Source organism: Petaurus breviceps, unplaced genomic scaffold, assembly GCF_028583685.1.
Source record: "Petaurus breviceps papuanus isolate PSGF00001 unplaced genomic scaffold, PetGlider_PUasm1.0 181, whole genome shotgun sequence".
In the NCBI taxonomy this organism is placed as follows: Eukaryota; Metazoa; Chordata; class Mammalia; order Diprotodontia; family Petauridae; genus Petaurus; species Petaurus breviceps.
The window spans coordinates 25075028-25095217 of NW_027185784.1; the positions used below are offsets into that span (position 1 = coordinate 25075028).

The window sequence follows — 20190 nt, forward strand, 5'->3', positions numbered from 1 at the left end:
TCTGCTGCACTCTGACCTCTTCCCAAGAAGGGTCTCTGCTCCCCCGCAGCCACAAGCACTAGCACTCTTCTTGGCCTTGGAACTGTGACCAGGTCCCCTGTTCTCCTGCAGCCAGAAGTGCTAGTGCTCCCCTATGCTCCTCTCTTCCATGGAACTGCAACCAGGGCCCCTGCCCTGTAATTGTAATTGACTACAAACACTCCTCTCCACCCTGAAACTTCAACCCCAAGATACCTACAGGCAGTAGAGTTGCCAATCAACACCAGCTGTATCAAGTGCTAGCAAAGCATCCCCTATAATCTCTTTCTGACCACTTGTCTGACCCACCTTCCCCCCCACTGTCTCTGGGTTGAGAATTCCAAAACTTCTGGCTGCAGCTATCATGGCTGCTTCCAAGGACAACTATTGGTGCTGCCACCACCACATGTATTTTGGGGTTGGCTCCCACCCCATTGTTATAGACCTTTCCTATCAATCTCCCAAGTTGTTTTAGGTTGGATATATATATCATCCTGACTTTTTGTTGACTCTGTCACTCTAAAATTTGATTTGAGGCATTATTTTAAAGTTGTATGGAAAGGAATGTTGGGAAAGTTTTGCTTGGTTGCTGCCTCTAATCTGCCATCTAGGCTTCACCCTCCCCCTTCTATCTTTAAACTATGACTGCAGTTCTAATGTTTAGTTTGGTGAACTGCGTGTCTAGAAAATACTTCTATTTGTCTTTGTGAAGATATGTTTTCTTTCATGGAACTGCTACAATAGAAATTCATGCAATCTACCACACATATGAATTTCTGACTGTGTGGTCTGCTATTGGAAAAACTTGGACACTCTTGTTTTATGGAAAGTTAATGTATACCATTGGGAATGGCTGTTGCCAGAGAAGGCTCTTATTCTGCTAAAACTATGATGCTGACTTTCCTTCCTGCTATTGGAATTGGGTGGGGAGAGTAGGAGAAGGAGACAGTAATATCCCAGCTATTGTACAAAAAATCTCCAGCCCTTTCTAAGGCTCAAGAAGCAATCAGATTTTCTGAACTATATTTCTATTTCCTTCACTTCTTCCTCCCTCACCTCACCACCAACTTTGATATCTTCTTCCACTGTAATCAATAACTTCCACACCTTGATTCTTCTACTCCTGAGCCTACATACTTATTAAATGGCTGTTGTATTTATAACCTGGTAAGTCAGAATTGTTTGTTGGTCCTTGGACTTGTGTGTCTCAAGAAAAGTCCCATGAAATGAGCATCAGGACCCTGACTTAATCCCACCAGAGCAAAGACATTTTCAGGCAAGAGAAACAACTGTCACAAACCTTCCCCCAACCATGACATGACTTCTTATCTTTCACATGAGATCAGGAGCTAGTAGGGAAGAGGAGTGATATGGAGGCTGGAGCATAAATTCAGAATTGAAAGAGACCTTAGAGGTCATTTAGTTTGATCTCATTTTATAAATGAGAAGAATAAGGCTCAGAAAGGTCATAGGATCATAGACCTAGAATTAGAAGGGACCTCAGAATCCATCGAGTATAACGCCCTCATTTCCAATAAGGTCAAGTAGATTGCCAACAGTCGCTTAGATAATAGTCCTAGGATTTGAACCTAGACCCTCCTGGGAACAAAATCAACATTCTTCCCTTTACAGTGTACACTATATTGTCTCCAGATGTAGGTTCCATCTGTCTAAGCTTTAGCTATTTCAATGTGAATTCTTAAGGACTTAAGAAATTGAACTTCTAATTTCTTTTATTTGTTTGATTCACAAATAGAACACCACAGTAATATAATCTGCTCTAAAAATAGGCATCTGGTTAATTTTCTTCCTTATTTATAATGGCTTCCTCTAAGTTAAAGCTGTGGAGGAAAAATTTGGTAGAAAACAACAACAACAAAAAGCTCTGTGCAGCTCTATCTTGCCTCTTTTAGGGAAGAGCTCTAAAACAATTCATTAGTCCATTAAAATTTTTTAAATTTCATTTTTTCAATGAACAAGAATCTATTTTCTTTCAAACTCACTACTCCCTTCCCGCTGGAAAAATAAAGAGGAAAATAAAATCTTTGTAATAAATATGTAAAATCAAGCAAAAATATTTCTTCCCCATGTTGGCCATGTCCAGAAAAAAAAACCCCGCCCGTGTCTCATTGTATTCCTTGAGCCCATCATCTCTGTGTCAGGAAATGATTAATATGCTTTGTGATTGGTTCTCTGTTATGATGGTTGGTCATTGTTCTACAAACCGGATAATGCTAGGATCTCCAAGTTGAATTACCTAATGCATGGGATCCCATTTACAGCAAATCCCTTGAGTGGTTCTCCTGTCTCTGTTTAGAGATTTCCAGGGACATAGGATTTATTATTTATACGTTGAGAGAATTCTTGGGTTTACAAAAGGATTTACATTAAAGTTCTTTGAAATAGTGAGCAAACTTAATACATTTTAAATAGAATTCTTTTCTTTTCTTTTTTAAGCAATAGGGGTTAAGTAACTTGCTCAAGGTTACACGGCCAGTTATTTCTGGGTGTGGTGCTGAGTATCTGAGCCCAGATTTGATCCAAATCATCCTGACACTGGAGCCGGTGCTCTTACTCGCTGAGCCACCTGGCCGCCCCTAAGCAATTGGGGTTAAGTAACTTGCTCAAGGTTACACGGCCAGGTGTTTCTGGGTGGGTCCTAAGTGTCTGAGCCCAGGGATTCTATCTACAGATCTTCTCAACACTGGAGCTGGTGCTCTTACTCGCTGTGCTACCTGGCCGCCCAGAATTCTTTTTTTTTTTTTTTTAAAGAATTGATTTACACAAAACTTTTTAGGATCACATCTCTTTTGCAAAGCAAGGCATCCTAGTGATATGGATAAGAAACTCATCCTAAGGCATGACCAACAGTACATAAAAATATTCTTTACTATTTAATCCTTGCCTCCCCCAATGGTACAGTGGAAACTCGGCCAATGAAACTTAGAGAATTTGTATGGAATCCTTAGAAACAACTCTCATTGGCTGATCAGGTTTTCAGTATAATTGACTCATCTATGTAACTTCTGAGCTAGTTAAGAAGAAAAAGTTAAGTACAAGGTACTTTAGAAGGCAAGACTATTGAACTGCTTTGCTTTCTTTTTCTGAACAAATTTTCTTTTTTTTTACATTAATCTTAATCATCAACCAACAAGAAAATTTGAGTATACAAAGAGCAAAAAAGTGGATTAAATACGAAACCAACTTCTATCACATATATGTTTTAAAATGTATTCAGAATCTGACAAGTTAGTAACAAGATTGATCTGTTTGTATGCTCATTTCACTCTTTATGACATCATAGAAGTCTTCTCAGGTTTCTCACATTTGTTATTTTGTACAATGCAATAATATCCCATTACATTCATAGATCAAAATGAGGTACACCATTCATGTAGACAAATGATAGGAAGCCAGAATTGTACAGGAAGCTTTGAGGTGCTAAAGGAGCCTAACAAATACTTCTAGCATATTGAATGCATTTTTGATTGTGGGCCTCCAGGAAAACATGGACAAAAATCATACAGAATGGAAAAACCATCAGGGATTACCATCTGCATCAGTGGAGAGAGTATATGCACCCTAAAGAAATCACAGATTCACCACAGTGCCAGAGTATCTATTATGTATAAAGTGTTTTGGAAATACCCCATTACAAGACTCACTAAAGGGAGCCTAGTTAACAAACTTCAGCCAAGAAAAGTCTGTTGGTACCAGTAAATTGCTTTCTATGGCCAATTCTTTTCCATCTGAGTTGCCTTTATCTCAAATCATTTCTAGGCTACAAGGATTATAGTCCTATGAGACCCTCATTTCTAAAGGGAGTTTTCAATTTTTCCCTCTGTGGGTGTAGACTTTGGAACTTTACCTGTACAAATGAGAACTGTGCTCCATTTGGCAAGTTGGTTCTAATTGCCTCAGAATCAAAGCCAGCCACGTAAGGTCATTAGGCCAACTATATTAGTCAACAAGCATCTATTAAGGACTTTCTTATTAAGGACCTACTATGTGCTAGTCACTATGCACAGCACTAGGGGAAAATGTCTGAAACATCCAATCCTTGACCTCAATGACTTTATATTCTACTAGGGGTGGGGCAGAGGAGGGGACATGACACAGTATAGCAAGTATAGTAAAAAGTATAGGAGAGATAGTTAAAGTTCTTTAAAAAAGATTTTCTAATAGCAGCTATATGAATAAAACCATGAATGTGCTAATTACAAATCATTCTTACTCATTCATTTGAGCAGGGCTCCAAGGATCCCTGCTTGGCAGCATTTTCATTCTCAATGCCATAACAAATTTAACAAACACTTATTAAGTACATATGTATGAAAAGCACCTGTCGAATGTACAGAGAGCGGAACAAAATTAATGCTAGGCACTGCAGGAGAAAGATGCATAGCAAGGTCAGGAGCCAGGAGGAGAGGGCCCTGGATGCTTCTGCCCATCCCTGGGCTATAACAAGCAGCTGGCCATGTGGATGAGAGAGCCAAATGATTGCATTGACACTACTGGGTCTGTTGCAGAGCCAAAAAATTTAAGGAAAGGGAACAGAATTGAGGGGAAGTGGAGAGGAGAGAAAGGAGAGTGACATTTAAGAGCAGAAACCAAGTAAAACCCATTAGAGTGGCTGAGTGTCACTTTTGTAGTAGTTTGGGACTCCTGGATATTTGTCCTTTGTCTCTGTGGGAGGGGGCCACTGATGCCCTGGAAAAGGTAGTTGGAAGCACGTGTGGGCTGTGCATACTCCCCCCAGGGGTCTGTATGATTGTGCTGCTCCATGCCCAGTGACAGATCATGCTAATTGGGAGAGTTGTCTCTCAGAGTCAGCCTAAGAGCTATACACCTAAGTCTGCTGGCTGAGATCACTTTTCCTTTCTACAAGGGTACCCTGATCTGGGCACTGGCCATGACAATGAGAAAGACACAAAGTTTATGAGGCAGCTATGTCACATAGTAGATAGAGCATTGTACTTGGAGTTCCGGTCCTGCCTCAGACACTTACTAGCTATGTGACACAGGATGAGATATTTAATAACCTTTTTTCGGCCTCAGTTTCTTCATCTGTAAAATTGGCATAATAATAGCACCAACTTCCCAGGGTGATTTTGAGGATCAAATTAGGTAACATATGCAAATCTTTTTGTCAACTTTAAAGCATTATAAATCTTAGCTATTATTATCACCATCTAGGAGTAAAAGGGGATGTGAGACATATACACAAGTAACTACAGTATCAAATACATGTAAGTGTGTCAGAGACAAACAAGGTATTACCAGATGGAGCAGTTTGCCTATGTGCTTGAAAGTAACAAACCTACACTCCTCTTCTGTCATTTTGATTCTTTTGCTGATTCTGATTTGCTCATTCCTCAACTACAATAATATACAATGGAAGAAACACTGGATTTGGACCTGAGTTCAAATCTTCCTCTACTACTTATCTTGAGCAAATCATTTGAATTTTTTGAGCCTCAGTTTTCTCATCAATACATTGGAGAGGTTAGATTACATCAATGGTTCCCAACCCATGGGACCACAGGATTATTAATAAGGGGTTCATGTTCAGACATATATTTTTTAAACCAGTGGATGGCAATGATACACTTGTAAGTAGATGTGGGCTTTGATGAAGGGGTCCTCACAGAAAGGTTGAGAGCTGCTTTCTTCTTGCACTATATCCTTTCAAGATCTAGCTTTAAAGCTTATGTTCCATCCTCCAAATTATTATGATTTTTATTACACCCATGTTCCTTTGGTCTAGCTGAAATCGCAAACCTAACTTTCGACTTCAATGTTGATCAAATTCTCACTTTGTTATGTGCCTGGGGTAGAGGCAATTTTTGAATAATACATGATCCGTGTCCTCTTACAAATTCTAGTTTATTAGAGAGAGAGGAGAGACACACATACATACAAACAGCTTAAAGACCTTTCCCTATTTGGTTCTCTGTAATGACCTCTGTGCCTTTGTTGATATTCAGCAAATACTTTTAGTTACTTGTTTTGCTGAGCTTTTTAAAAGCATTTGCTAAATGTGCCTAAGGGGCTCTTATAACTTCTCAGCATTTGAGAGAGGAGTGGGAGACTATAAGAAACACTGATGATGCCTTGGAATTCAACTTCTTCTTGTTCAGTCATTTCCTGGTTGTGTCTGACTCTTTGTGACTCCATTTTGGAGGGCTTTTCTTGGCAAAGATATTGGAGTAGTTTACCATTTCCTTTTCCAGCTCATTTTACAGATGAGGAAACTGAGGCAAAGAGGGTTAAGTGACTTGCCCAGGGTCACGAAACTAGTAAATGTCTGAGGTAGGAGTTGAACTTAGGAAGAACGGTTTTCCTGATTCCAAGCTTGGTGCTCTATCCACTGCACCAACTAGCTCTTCCCAGGAATCTAACTGGGATCAAGCAAATGGTAAGATGTAGAGGATATACATGGACTCAGAGAAGTATTCTTGTCTTTTTTCTTTGCTCTCAAGAACAGCTGACTTGGAATTTGGAAAGAATGTGGGCGCATGGAAGGAGGAACCAAAGTGTTCAGAGCAAGAGTTATTCCCATCTGGTGCATTTCCTCCTGATATATAGTATATGATATCACTACCACCATCATCATCAATTTTAAAAAGCTAATTCATCCTCTATTGTGCAAATAACTTTCCAGACTGCTAGGATAAAATAACCAGATTTCAGATTCTCACATGTAAAATACAGGGGAGAACTTGACAAGTCTTGTACCTGGAGAAGGGGACAGGAGAGAACAATGTCTTTAGGGATAAGAATCCAATCTTAGGAAAGGTAGCTGGAGCAGGAGAAATGGCTGTGAACAGAGAGGGAAGGGAATATCTTGAAAGATGGTGAAACCAGCTGCAAAATTGTCTGGAAAGTGGAATATGAAATTTAAGGCTTATGCTTTAATGCATAGGATTCTTCCTAAGCAAAGAAAGGAAGGAGAGAGAACGAAATGTGTCAGTGGGAAATGATTGGGGATCAGTTCAGGAGGGACACTAAGTTAAACTTGAGGATTGTCCTTCCTAATGCAGGCTGCTTGACCACCCTTGGTTAGAGACAAATGAAAATGGATGAAATGGAATTATCAATGCACCATTAGAGCACCATCTTTTCCACATGCTTTTAGACATATGTATTTTATGCTTCTCAGCCCCAGAGGGCCTTGGGAACACAAGGCTGGGTTACAAACAACATTGATTATGCAAAATAAATTGCCTTCTGTCATTGGAAAAGTGCCTTATCTCTATCACAGAAACACTACCAGAGTCTAAGATGAAATGTTGATGTCCACTGATGCAAGGAAATGCTGTATGGATTCCATAGACTCAAGTTTAAAAATGATTCCATGAATGTAAATGGAAAATTTATCATAGCAGGAGACAAGGAATTATGGATATAGCCCTTTTCTCTTTCATTTTTCTCCTTATTTTTCTTCTCCTCTTTATCACCTTTTCTATCCCTTAAGAATTAAATAGCCCTGAATGGAAGATAGATGGAGACGTATATACATTATGGCTTAGTGATGAATTTTTGGTCAAATGCAAACTGGTCTGCCTACTTATAAATGAGCAATAGAATATCAAGAAAATAAAAATTCTGGGTTTAGACATGCCAGATTAAGACCCTAAAAGAGGCAGCATGGAATTAAGAGTGAGTAGAATTGAATTTTGGTCCTTATTCTGCTCCAAACTAGCTGTGTGTCCTTGAATTGGATCTCAGTGTCTTTATCTTCAAAATGAGGTAGTTGGATTTGAAAATCATGGAACAGTAGAAAGAGCTCTGGGTTCATAGGTTCTGTATTCAAATCTCATCTCTAATATTTATTTACTACCTGTGTGACCTTGGGCGAGTCACTGAATCCCCCCTCCTCCCTGAACAGATTTCCTGATTTGCAAAATGAGGATGTTGGACCAGATGGTCTCTGCAGTCCCTTTCAGTTTATGATGCTATGGTCCCTTCCAGATCTAAAATCCTATATTCTTATATTCCGATTAGCTGATAGTCTTCTATTTCAAATTTCCATCAAGTTACACAATCTAACTCTGAAATTTAAACACTGCTTCAGATTATTTTGAAATATTTTATTGTGCCATTGATTATACTAGATAGTAAGCTCCTTGGGGGGCAATGACTAGCTACCCTTGCTACTCCAATCTGTTGTAGCTGCTTCTTCTCCTTCTTTTCCTTCCTCTGTCCTTTTCCCCTGGTTTCTTTTTCATCCTTATTTCTTCTCTCTGCTTCCTTTCCAAAATAGTGTCTTTCACATCGTAGTATTATTATAAAAGACATTCCTTCCCCCCTGCAAAATCATCAATTATTGAATCATGCTCCTATATGATCCATAATGTTTTTTGTCCTTTGTCACTCTATCCAGGATACAGAGGAGAAAAAAAATGTAAATTCTGGGTTTAAGCAGCTTAGATTCTGATTGGTTGACGGTCCTTAATAGTATCTCAACTACATTTGTTGGTTAGAGGAAGAGAGATGTGCAGAAGCATATAAGATAGGGAAAGCTATGCAAAGAAAGGATTTTCAGAGTAACTTGGAAGTTTTCAGAGCTGTCTCCTGTTCATTATTAACACTGAGGGAGTACTATTGCCCGTTTTTATGAAGGTCCAAGTAAGAAGTTCATCTATGGTGATTTGTGTTTTAGGGCTTGTCTTGGCACTTGAAAAGAACAAAATCACACACACATATTTCATGGATGTCTCTCCTCTTACTTGAACAGGGGATAGAAAGTGAAGAGTCCTCTGGAGCAGATTTTATGCACAAGAAACAGTGAAATTCTTTCTGAGAAGAAAGAACATGAATAATGTTTGCTTTTGTTGTCCCCTGTCTTTCACTGTTAGCCATGATCATAGGAGTGGAGGAGTTCAGATGGGGATATGACTTGGAAACGAGCATTAGTGGTTCTACCCAAATCTAGTAAACCAGAAACAGGTATTTAAATCAGTTTTGTATTGCTTTCAGTTCTGGGACAGTCCAGCAAGGCCAGCCCGAATGCTTATGTGAATTATGGTGTGGTATATGAGGAGGTAGACAGCAAGTAGAGTTCTGAGAAGCTTGTAGTAGTTGTGGGGTAGACACAGCTACTCTCTGGGGGTTCCTTTGTTCCCTTGTGTAGCCTTGACTGCTGTACCTCTGCGCAGGAGCTCAGGTGCTAGATTTGTCTTTCCTTGCATTTGTGCACAGTCACACATCTGATTTAGTACCACTTGGAAACTAGGACACAGGAGATCTGAAAAGACCTTTAGAGACCATGTAGTTCAATCCCCTCATTTTGTAGATCAGAAAACTGAGGTCCAGAGGGCTTAAATTACTTTAAGGAGGCACAAGTAATAAATAGGAAAGGCAGGATTTGAACCCAGTTCTTCCAACTCCAAACCCAGCATTCTTTCCATTGTACCACCTTGCCTTCCATGTTTAGGCTCTATCTCCCATTATTGGGGAAAGACTGCCAAATAGTGAGCATCTTGTTGAAAGCCTGTAAAGAAACTCTTCCCCCTCATGCCAACCCACAAGTCTTCAAACACTGCTGTCTTGTCAATGGCATGCGGAAAGAGGGAATGTGAGAAGAAAACTCCTTGAACTAGTCTGAGCTATCCTGTATTTTAATCTCCTCTTATGTTCCTTTGTTTTGATGTAGGGTGACCATGAGAAAAGAAATTTCAGAAGCCCCCTGTCTGGATGCTAATGAGTTGCTTCTTGTCAAATGAATTCTACAAAAACACCCCTGAAAGGAACTCTGAGTTTGATTTAGAAGGCAGCATTGATGCTTTGTTCAAATTCCGTTTTTTAAGACTTGATACTCCCAGGGTATCTCCAATTATCTTAGAAGGTGTCTAGACTTTAAAAAAAACTGTGTTTTTTTCAAAAAAAATTTAATTTTAGTTCAATTTAGTTGAAAAGAAATACACTGCCTAGCATTTTAAAGAGATAGAAGGGTAGGCTGTGTGAAGACAAATGTGAAGAACTAGGCTGCTCCTTACAACTCACACAAGGTTGAGAATTGCTGCTCCCTCAGCCCTGGGAAGGAATGAGGTGGTTCTGTGTCACAGAAGGTATGAAAGATCTCCAAACACAAAATTGCTGCTCTAATTACAGATGGTATTTGACAACCTCCTGGTGTGAGAGGTCAGCTTGCTGGAATGATGTTTTAACACTGGCAGCTCAGGAATTTAAAAGAAATGGCTAGAAAACAGCATTATAAGTCTTGGCTAAGGGCTGACAATGAGATTTCTCATAGTTTCCTAGAAGGTTTCAGTAGCCACTACTGCAAAATTGCTGTAGGGTTCCTGACTATAGAACCACACGGTCTAATTGGGGGAATAAGACACATGTATGAAAAAAGATAACAGTATAAGGCAGGGTACAGATCAATTGAGGATGACTGAACAAATTATTCTATTTGAATGTAATAAAATACTATTGTGCTGTAAGAAATCATAAAAGGGACAGTTGCAGGGAAATTTAGGAAGGTTTGTATGAACTGGAATAGAATAAGAATAATAGAATAAGAAGTGAGCAGGAGGTAAACTATTTAAACAATAACAAAAACATTATAAAGATAACCATCTTTGAAGGACTTGAGAACTCTGATCACTGCAATGATCAAACATGATTTCAGTGTAAAATGAGACATAGGTTTTTTGACTATAGCCAATGTGAGAATTACTTGACTATACACATTTGTTAAGAGGGTTTTTTTTTTCCTCAATGGGGATAGTGGGAGTCATGAGGGAGAAAAACTAAATTCTTGTTATCTGGAAAGAAAAATTTAAAAAATACACAGTGGTATATGCTAAATTTTAAATGAATAATGTTGACAACATGTGCCATAGTAAGAGAGAGTGATTGTAGGATCATAGTAGAATGTAAGCTCCTTGAGGGCAAGACTTTTTAGTATTTGTCTTTGAATTTTTAGCACCACAAAGTTATCAAAGGGATACTTTATAGAGCTTGATAAAATGATAGCAATTTATTTGAAATTTTCTAGAAAGATCTAGAATAGCAAGAGAATTATAAGAGGAGATGAAGGGGGAATATAATTTCTAGACCTCAATTTATAGTCTATTGAGGTCTATTTGAAATCAATCAAAAACAGTGATCAAAAACACCTGGTACTGATTGAAAGAAAGGTAGATCAATGGAACAGACTAGGAAGAATCAGAAATAATGGAATTTAATAAACTAGTGTTCAATAAACTAGAAAACATAAATTACATAAAATCTTAGAGTTAAAAGGGACCTCAGATGTCTTGTCCAAATTTGACCCAAAACATGGATTTCACCCATTGTGTCCCTCAAAAAGCAGTCATCTACTTTCCACTTAAAAGACTTCTAGTGACAGAAAATTGTTTATTGCCCAAGGTAACCCATTGTGGTGCAATGGATGGATCAGTTTCTGGACTCATAATCAGGAAGACTCATCTTCCCAAGTTCAAATTCATCCTCAGATACTAACTAGCTGTGTGATCCTTAATAAGTCACTCAATCAGTTTCCCATCTGTAAAATGAACTGGAGAAGAACATGGCAAGCCCTTAAAGTATTTTTGCCAAGAAAACCCCAAACTGGGTCACAAAGAATTGGACATGACTGAAACATCTCAACAACAAAGCCCATTATCATTATTTTTGTTGTGAGGAAGATTTTCCTTATGTTAAGCCAAAATCGACCTCATTCTGACTTCTACCTGTATCTGAGTTCTGCCCTCTTGGACCAAGGAGCACAAGTAGAGTCCTGCTTCCACATGAAAAGCCTTCAAATACAGGCTATCCCAAAAGTCTTAGTGTAGTTCCAAGCTATTAAATATTATTTAATATTTAAGCTAGCAAGGTTTTAATAGTTAAAAACTGTACCAAGACTTTTGGGACATCTTATATCAATGACTTATTAAGATTTATTAAAGCTTATCTTATTCTCTCCCACCTCAAGACTTCTTTTTTTCAAGCTAACTACTTCTGGTTCATTCAGTAGGAGGACCACTATTAACTGGAGTTAGCTGTGTGGTGCAGTGGATAGAGTATTGGACCTGGATTCAGGAAGTCAAGTTCAGATTTGCCCTTGGACACTTAATAGCTAGGTATGTGATCTTGGGCAAATCATTTAACTTCTGTTTGCTTCCTTTTTTATCAACTTTTAAGTGGGAATAATAATACTACATACTTTCCAGAGTTGTTGTGGGCATCAAAAGAGTCAATATTTGTAAAAAGCACTTAGCACGGTGTCTAGCACATAGTAGGCACCATAAATGCTAGTTATTTTTGTCATCGTTGCCATCATCATCATTGTCATCATTGTTTTCATCAATCAGAAGTTGGGTGAAGGTGTCATGCACACACTAGGTGATTAGCAAAATCTCATTAAATGGAATTTAAATAATTTGTCCAATGTTGGAATCAAAGCTGTTGGCAAAGTTCTCATTAAGGTGCCTGTTTCTGCAACTAACTACATTTGACCTAAGACACTCAGGTGGGCACATTATTTGTCACATGTGTCAGTATTAGGGCTATCTCTGCCAAGTAACCCCAGGTTACACTACATTTCTCATTACAGTTGGCTCTAGAGTCCAGGTAAGCAGTTTTTATTTTCTCTTACCCAGTCACCAGCATTAAAACTTAAGGTTGTTAACTTTCCTGAGTCACTGAAGTTGGAGTCTTAGGTATTTCAGGAAAAAATCTCTTTCTTGCTTATCCCTTATTTATCTAATTAATGGTAGTTTATACCATTAAGGCTGAGATATTGGGTTAATGTGTACAATACTGAGTTTAAGTCACTGGAGAATGAAAGCATCTTTTTGTTCTTCATTCTTGGCATGTACTTGAAAGACAAGAATATGACGAGTGTCTATCCCCTTTGTCTTGTAACTTGTATTAATTACCCCATCAGGGAGAAGTGGACATATGATAGAAGTATGGGGATGGCTCATTGGTGCCATCTTTGTTTTCTCTCCTGTCTGTTCTCTCTCCCTTCTGTAGTTCTTGAAGCTGCATTGGCATTATATATCTACAAAACACACAGTGGGATACTATTACCTCGACCCTATCAGCAGCTAGGTAATTGTCAGTTAAACTGACTTCTGCTGAAAAGAACTTTTCCAAACAATTTTCTTTTTAAATGTAGCATACATAGCAAAATAAAAAACAGAAAAATGGAAGGATTTTTTCTATAAAGATCTGAAATTTAAACTTTTCTCTATTGTTGTTTCACTCTGGGCATTTCATAACTAGGAAGATGTCATAATTCCAGTTGCTTTGACTCCAGCCTTGGAAGGTGACATGAAAAGAGAATGTCTCTAACACTGAGAAGAGACCAAGATTTCTCCTTGACCACCAGCCCTTTGGTCTTATCCAAATAAGTCCATGGGAGACATAGATTTTTTCCCTTGCCAAAGACTGTCATATAATTCCTCTAGGAGCCTAGGACTCCATCCGTAAATGCAAGAAGATCCATCACCTCCAGAAGAGCGGGGGTTGTTCCAACCAAGAGGCCTAGAGAGTCCTATTTTGGGTGTGATACTGACTGGATAACCCTGAGTTACTAAGGAGAGAAAGAAAACTTTTCTTTAAAGAACATTTGTCAATTTTCATGGTATTTTAACATGTCATGTTCACACCATCCTTTTTCAAGAAACTTCTGTTTTCATAGCTTGTGTTGTGGAAAACCAGATTCTTTTTGTTACCATCTATAGCTAAATGCTTATTCCTCATATCCATCAGCCAATTAACATTTACTAAACCTTTCCTTTGTTCTAGGCACTGTGCTAAGCACTATTTTCCCCATCTGTGATGTATTCCAGTGACACAGTCTTTCTTATCCTTTTCCATGTGTGATACTGTTTTCCTCTCGCTACCTCTTGATATTGTTTCCCTTTCATCCTCTAGAATGTTAAAAAAATCATTCTAGGGAGTAGAAACAGGACTTCTGCATGGCTCCCGCTTCCACCTCCTCCAATTCATGTAAAAAATGGCTCTAAACAAACTTTGGAGATGCAGAACCTACAAAATGACAGAGAAAAGCTAACCTCCCAATGAAGGCCAGCAGGAAGGGGCCAGTGCAGCCCTCTGGGAGCCAAGCCCAGTCCCACATGAGCTGGAGGTTTTAGCCTCAGAATGACCACAACAGCCACCAGCTGGAGGGATTTCAGATCACCAGCAGCTGTGGCTGTTTCCAGAATTATCAACCCATAGATGCTAAGGACAAAGTGAGAGGCCAGTGCAGTGTGGACTTTGGGATCCAGTAGTTGGGAGTGCATCAGCCTCTTCCCCTGGGGCAAGAAGCCAATGAGGAGCCGCAGCTGTGCAGCCACAGCCACATGTGGCTCCTTCAGCTCCTGGCCTGCAGATTGTAGGGGGACCAATCAACCAGTCTGAGGGTTAAGTGCTCTTGCTTTAACCTGCTTGGATCTGGATTGAAGTCTAGGGTGGAGATCCTGGGGTGTGTGACCAGTTTGCCAGAGCCTGTGGAGGCTTCAGAGAGGGCACCCAACTAATAGCTCCAGCAGCTGCAAAAACCCCAGCGATTTGGGACAAAGCTCCCCTCTCTGGTAGCAGAGTTCTACTGTGGCAAAAAGCTCAAAAGTAAATTAATTGAGTGGCAACATGAGCAGGCAAAGAAAGTGAAACAAACAGAGCAATCCGACTTTGGATTCCTATTTTGAAGACAAAAAGGATCAAAGCATGGATCAGGAGGAAGACAGCAAGGTCAGAACTCCTGCACCAAAAGCTTCCAAGAAAAATATGAACTGTTTACAGGCCATAGAGGAGCTTAAGAAGGATTTTGAAAACCAAATAAGAGAAGCGGAGGAAAAATTGGGAAGAGAAATTAGAACAATACAAGAAAATTATGAAATTAGAGTAAAAAACCTGACTGAAGAAAATAACACCTAAAAAAAATAGACTAACTCATATGGCAAAAGAGGCTCAAAAAGGCAATAAGGAGAAGAATGCCTTAAAAAGCCAAATTTGCCAGATGGAAAAAGAATCTCAAAAGATCACTAAAGAGAATCATTCCTTCAGAATTAGAATAGAGCAAATGGAAGCTAGTGACTTTATGAGAAATCAAGATACCACTAAACCAGATCCAATCAAATAAAAAAAATAGAAGGCAATGTGAAATATCTCAGTGGAAAAACCACTGATCTAGAAATTAGATCAAGGAGAGGTAATTTAAAATTTATTGGACTACCTGAAAGCCATGATCAAAAAAAGAACTTAGAAATCATCCTTCGAGAAATTCTCAAGGAAAATTGCACTGATGTTTTAGAACCAGAGGGCAAAATAGAGGTTGAAAGAATCCACCAATCACCTCCTGAAAAAGATCCCAAAAAGAAAACTCCTAGGAATATTATAGCCAGGTTCCAGAATTCCCAGATCAAGGAGAAAATACTGCAAACAACCAGGAATGGCAATCTGCAAAGTCATGTTGGGAGAAGGGTAGGCCTGCCCTCCCAAGAGTCCAACCCCAAATGACAAGGCATAGCAGAGGTGGCAAATGAGGAGTATGTAGTAGTGTGGAAAGGTGGATCTCAGGGAAGGGGTGGACCCTCTATGAGGCTCTATTCAGGTGCCCTTTTGGTAACAGGAGGATTTGATTATGATGTTAATTTTTTTTTTTTTTTGCTTTTTGGAGGGCAATTGGGGTTAAATGACTTGCCCAAAGTCACATGGCTATTTTTTGTGTTAAGTGTCTGAGGCCAGATCCGAACCCAGGTCCTTCTGACTCCAGGGCTGGTGCTCTATTCACTGTGCCACCTAGCCAGCCCAATGATGCTAAATTTTGACATTTTGCAGAGATGGATGTTTCTCATGAAGCTTTCTAATTTCCTAAACCCCATGATTGTCACCAAATTAAGTTCCTACAGTACATACAGCAGCACAGGAAATGTGATTCTCTTGATGTCCAGAAACTCTCAGGTCAAAGTACTTGACAGAAATGGCTTCCTGGTGATAGAATGTGTAAAAGAAGACCAGTGTAGTAGACATGGCCAGCACCAAAAGCCACATGGCAATGCTTAATACTGGCTGCTCACGTCCCAAAATAAAGGAAACATTTTTTACTTGTTTAAAAGATGGAACTGTGTGAACCTGGGATATGGAACACAAAAGTGTGTTTAAACCAAAAACAATTCACAGGAAAAAAAAGTAATTACGTGGAGATGGGAAGCTCATTGCAGCTGGCTGCCAGGATGGAAGCATCCAGATCTGGGACAGAAATAATGAGTGTTTGTACCAAATTCCACTGCAGACAGGCCCACGATCCTGGCACAGATACTTCCTGTGTGACATTTTCCTATGGTGGCACTGTTCTTGCTTTTTGGTAAGGGGATGATACTTTAAAATTGTGGGACATCTGACAGTTTAAGAAACCACTTTTTTCAGTTTCAAAGTTTTTCTACCTTCTTGAGTGCTGCTTTAGTCAAAATATTCAGCTTTTGGTCATTGAAATATTTGTTAAGGGTGGTGGATGGCACTGGCAATTTTATTTTCTTTGAGCTTCAGACCTTCCATAAAATATATGAAATTGATGTCACATGAGTGTAGTGTGCTGCCCGTGGCATCCCAAATTAAATCAAATCATGGTTGGACCTGGAAATTAATTGGTTAAAATGCATTATGATCTCAGCAAGAGTCAGAGGGGAACAAAATTATGTATAGTTAAAAACAAATGGAAGAGAGAAAAGCTGAGACTTTAGCCCAGGACTGCATCCTAACTCCTCATGCCTATGTTGCCTATGTTCCGTGAGCCACACCAACAGAGTACAAAGAAACAGTGAGAAAAGGGTAGATTAGATCCTCTGACATCTCACAGACCTGAATCCTCTCTGGCGGGCCCAGGTCATGGTGGTAGAATTGGAACCATGGAGGAATCTTGTCATCACACATAGTGAAAAACATTTCTCTGGGTAAGATTGATGATAACTCCCAGGAAGTCATTTTATGGCATGTGAAGGAAGCTAAGGATAAAATATTGGGTTGCTCCCGCATTTTCCAAGACTCGGACTAAAACTGTTTTTGTAGAAGTAGAATCTTATGATAAAATAAAGAATTAGCCAGAATGGAAAAAAATGTAAAATTTGAAGACTCCATTTTGTGGTTAGAGAGGAGTGGAGAGAGTCATGGCCGATTTTTTTCTTAATTCTTTTCAAATAAACAAGTATATTGATTCCTAAAAACAAAACCAAAAGCCTCAGGTAGTATAGGACCAGTAGGCCACAAACACATCTTCATTCTCTATTTTGGTGCTCGTTAGAGAAACACCAAGGATAATTATGGCTTTGACCTGAATTCTTTTCCACAGCAAAAGTATTTTGCCAGAATGAAAGCAACGATGTTTCTTTTGATGAGACATTAATGAAATAATATCTATTTTTTCCAGCATCCTAAATAAATTATTAAGCTATGCAGGAACATATTTCAAATTTCAAAATTTCAAATTTCAGCATATTGTAAACTTATGAGATATAATATATAACTCTAATAATATAATATAAAATATATAAAATATAACTATGAGATACTAAACTCAAGGCTACCTGGAAGAGACTTGTGGACCACCAGTATTACATTGACCATGGTTTTAAAATTTTGGTCCAAATAAATTCTATATTGTATATTTTATGATTCTCTATATAGCTGTATCCTTGAGGAAGATCATAATGACCAGATAATCTCAACAACTGACTTTTCCATAGCTATTTCTATAATTCTGGTACCATTTTAATTCTGGGGTTAACAGCTTTATGTATGCATGTGTGCCTATTAAGCATGACAGCACTTTGTTGTATGGAAAGACAACAGAGTAGAAGCTGGTTCACAGTCTGATTCTGGGCTTTTTTCTTGGCCACTGTCACAAGTGATGGGACTTTCCAATAAGATACTTGCCACCACCCACCAGTGACCCAGAAATGTCAAGTGCAATTAAGTAGACCAGTCTCAGGTGTATTTCATATATTACTCCTCAGGAAAAAATGCATAACTATGTATGACATCTCCATTAGTGAATGAGGATGAGGGCATGCAAGGCTAGCTCTGTGGAGGTGAATTGACTCTCCCTAAGCACCCTAGCTACACCAGGTAGTACTTGTTTAACATAAAGCAGGCTCAACTGATAGATAGTAGGACCTATTTCAGGCATAGATCACTAAATATATTTAATAGACAATCTATGATCCACTTGTGATTTTTATTAAAACTCATATGCTTTTTGTGAAACCAAGTTGCAAAACCTTTCAGAATAACTACTTGGCCCTTAGAGAAGAAATATAAGAAGGCACCTCCCAGTCTTTTTTGAAGAGGTGGAAGACTGTGAATGTGAAACACTGCACGTAATGTCGGACTTTTGATGTGCTGGTTAGTTTTGCTGAACTGTAGTTTTTCTTTTTTATTCTTTTTTACAAAAGATAGTTCTTTGGGTATGGGAATGGGTCCTTGGTCTCAAGATACCATCCTCTCTGGCTGCTATAGTACCTGGCATCTCTATTATAATATAAATCATCTCTCTCTATATATATAATATAAAAGCATCTCTATTATAATATAAATATTTAATATAAATAAATATTATAATATGAATTCATTCCTTTGGATTAAACTATAGAATTAAGTTTTCTGGCATCTAGTTTCTAAAATGCAAATAACTTCTGGAAGTAGAAACACATTAAGCCATTGATACCTTATTGTGAATTTATCAGCTGCAGTAGAGGGGATTGAGAAAAATTATCTCTAAAGCCACTACGAATTCTAAGTTTTTATAGGTCTTCAAGTTTATGTAGCAGAACAAAGAAAGTAATACAGACCTGTTCTAGTACATAACACTCCCAGTGCCTCTGGAAGCAAAATGTAATTGGGAAATAGTTAACAAGATGAAGGAAAATGCAATAAAACATGGATAACATTACCTTTAAACACGAAGCTAACGTGTCCTGCAGGGATCCTTCTTTATGGATTAGTGGCCCTCATTTCCATTGGAGTTTCACTGCACTAGGGCCAGGAGGGAAGAATCTATAGTCAGTAGGGCCAAGTAGTACCATAGTATCTTTCCTATACTTTGGTTGCTTTAAGCCAGCACAGGTAATCAGTGAGAGACAGGCCTTCTTCTGTTGACAATATCATTTTTGTGGACTGTAGCTTCCATTTACAGTCATACAGTGATGAGATAGGAAAGAAGGCAAGTATGGAGGACTTGCACATGGAAATATTCTATCTGTAGGAAGATTGAGCATTCTGGGTGTCTTTTCTTTTGCATCTGTTAGTCTTTTTTCTTTATCATGTGAGAGTCTTCTTGGGAGAATATCCAATATTACTACCTGTGCTATAGAGCTCTTGTAGCATGCAGGCATGCATGATGCCACTGAGGAGTGATTTGGAAGGAGTTTGTAATGGCTCCATCTCTGATGCTTTCTTTAAGACCATGCTTCCCTTCCCCACAGGTTATGATCCTAAAGTCTTCAATATCTGTTAGAGATGGGTTGAGGGAACTGGCAGTCCAGAGCTCAGATAACTTTGTCACCTCACAAAGTCCTGAGAGATTGAGATGTAAGATAGTCAAGTTTTGGTAGGAAGAAGGGGAGAATTCAGGATGGGGGTAGTAGTATATCATTGGGAAGGTCTCTTAGCAGCTAAGATTCAGCATGGGGCACTGTGTACCTAGGGAGTGATGGTGACAGTGGGCAGAGCCACCCAAAAAGGGAAAACACTAATGACAAATTTGTCTTGTTTTAAAACTCTGCTTAAGATGAAAACACTTGCTGAAGACCAAGCACATCAGAAAAGAATAGATCATAAATTAATGGTGCAGCTTATATTTCCATCTCAAGGCAAATATTTGTTTAACTAACATCTTTTGTCTTTATATGAGGTATTAGTTTCTGAATCTGCTAATGGAAACTGGTCCCAAATGTAAAATGCTAGCCTTTTTGAAATTTCATTTCACATTTTCATTTACTTACTCCAATACTTAAGGGATTCATAATTTTGTCAGTAGGATACTGTGACCCCTCTGTAACTTAATAAATTATCTTCAAGAGTTTTTGTGGTCAACAGTTTTATTGCCTATCTGAACTTAGCTTGATTGGTCTTTGGAAAAAATATGATATAGATATTATATCTATCTATCTATCTATCTATCTATCTATCTATCTATCTATCTATCTATCTATC

General features: G+C 38.7%; 1 protein-coding gene and 1 pseudogene across 1 annotated transcript in view; both read left to right on the forward strand.

Moving 5' to 3' along the window:
- Positions 1-20190, forward strand: part of TMEM178B (transmembrane protein 178B) — a 457319-nt gene that overhangs the window by 52603 nt on the left and 384526 nt on the right. The window lies entirely within an intron of this gene.
- LOC138160362 (WD repeat-containing protein 70-like) lies at positions 15816-17081 on the forward strand (annotated as a pseudogene).